This window comes from Dendrobates tinctorius, unplaced genomic scaffold (genome assembly GCF_039654945.1).
Source record: "Dendrobates tinctorius isolate UK_male_01 unplaced genomic scaffold, ASM3965494v1 ptg000015l, whole genome shotgun sequence".
In the NCBI taxonomy this organism is placed as follows: domain Eukaryota; kingdom Metazoa; phylum Chordata; class Amphibia; order Anura; family Dendrobatidae; genus Dendrobates; species Dendrobates tinctorius.
Window position 1 is genome coordinate 14,813,222 of NW_027361683.1, and position 2,094 is coordinate 14,815,315.

At 45.6% G+C, this 2,094-nt stretch overlaps 1 long non-coding RNA gene across 1 annotated transcript; it reads left to right on the plus strand.

The window, feature by feature from the left end:
• The first annotated feature begins 536 nt into the window (after positions 1–536).
• Positions 537–948, plus strand: LOC141074619 (uncharacterized). Its single transcript, XR_012227196.1, has 2 exons — positions 537–679; positions 754–948. It is a non-coding gene; the product is annotated as an uncharacterized lncRNA (long non-coding RNA).
• Positions 949–2,094: the final 1,146 nt, after the last annotated feature.

A 2,094-nucleotide genomic window follows, 5' to 3' on the forward strand; every position in this document is an offset into this window, starting at 1 on the left:
CAGTCCCACACAGCCCCGTATAGTCACTGAAAAGTCCCTGCAAAGAACAGCATAGTCACGCAAAGGCCTGCACATCCCGCATAGTCCCTAAAAAGTACCTGCAAAGGCCTGCACTGACCCGCACAGTACCTGCACAGTCCCACACAGCCCTGTATAGTCCCTGCAAAGGCCAGCACAGACCCGCATAGTACCTGCACATTCCCACACAGCCCCGCATAGTCCCTGAAAAGTCTCTGCAAAGGCCATCATAGTCACGCAAAGGCCTGCATAGTCCCACAGCCCCGTACAGTCCCTGAAAAGTCCCTGCAAAGGCCAGCACAGACCAGCATAGTGCCTGCACAGTCCCACACAGCCCCGCATAGTCACTGAAAAGAACCTGCAAAGGCCAGCACAGACCCGCATAGTACCTGCACAGTCCCACACAGCCCCGCATAGTCCCTGAAAAATCCCTGCAAAGGCCAGCATAGTGTTTTTATTGATCATGTATTTACTATGGTTGGTAATAAGGTTTATTTCATCATGAACCTGCAGACCCGGAGCACAATGATGATTCTCCAGAAGACCCGCAGCCCCAGCAGGAGTCACCGGAGCCCCAACATGAGTCAGAGGATGCAAGAGGATCCGGGTGGAACCTCAGCCCGTCATCCTCTGAAGAACAGGAGGGACCTCGAAACCGTAGGTGATTACTAACAAACAAGTCCCTTTTAATTTGTTGCATGTACAGAATTTAAGCTTGACCATTTCCCCCTCTAGGAATCGCAAGTAATGAAGAGCTCCTGGGTTCACTCAGAGAGTGACCCAAGCTGTAGAGCAACATACCCGGATGTTGTTAAGGGCTGTGGCAGCCCAACAGTGGGGCGGCAGACCCTAATTTTTTTTGTTCTTTTTCATTTGTTTATTGTAGCTATTGTAGCTAATATTGTAGCTATTAAAAAAACTTTAATGTTATTTCCCCTGCTGTTGTGTATTCTCTTTTTAATAAAAAAAATCATCGCTCACAAGCATTATATACGGTAGCTATGCATCGGTATAGATGCCCCACAGCTAATTACCCTGACTAGTTGGCTTGATAATAACCATATGCAGAATTAAAGAAAGAAGACAGCAACTTTTAAGCAAAAAGCAAAAAAATTTTATTGAAATCCAACAAACAATCAAACGAATACATAGTATAATTAAATAATATATTTACAAATACTTAAAAAAAATACAACTTATAAACGAGAAAAAAAATTACTATAAGGCTATGTGCCCACATAGCGTTTTAAACCGGACACTCAAAACCGGACTCCTTCCCAGAAAACGCGCGTTTTTTTCCCCCACGCGATTTTACCACGATCATGTTCGCGATTTTGACGTGATTTTCACGTGCGAAATTCAAGCACTTTCCAAGCGATTTGAAGCATCACTTGGAAAGTGATTGACAGGTTGGTCACACTCGTCAAACATAGTGTTTGACAAGTGTGACCAGCTTTTTACTTTGACAGGTTGGTCACACTCGTCAAACATAGTGTTTGACAAGTGTGACCAGCTTTTTACTATTGAGGCTGCCTATGTGGCATCAATAGTAAAAGATAGAATGTTAAAAATGATAAAAAAATAAAAAATCGGGGTATATTTACCTTCCGACGTCCCACGCAGTCTCAGCGACGCTCCGGTTCCCAGCGATGCCTTGTGAGACCTGTAATGACGTTGGTCTCGCGTTGCTATAGTGATCTCACGAGACCGCTAGAGTAACGCGAGACTAGGTCATCATAGGACCTTGCTGCAAGGCATTACTGGGAACGCTGAGGCCCGGGAAGGCTGCGCGTGACACCGGAAGGTAAATATACCCCGATTTTTTATTTTTTATTCTTTTTTTTACAGGGGTATGGTTCCCAGGGCCAGGAGGACAGTCTCCTCTCTTCCACACACTGGGTACCAACCGCACATGAGACGCTTAACTTTGCGCATGGTGGGCATAGCCACATGCGGGAAGTAAGCGATTCTCATGCATTCCTATGGGTGCGGAATCGCGGCAATTCATTGCGATTCCGCAAAAAGAATGAGCATGCTGCGTTTTTTTCTGCGATGCGATTCTGCCGTGGAAAAAAG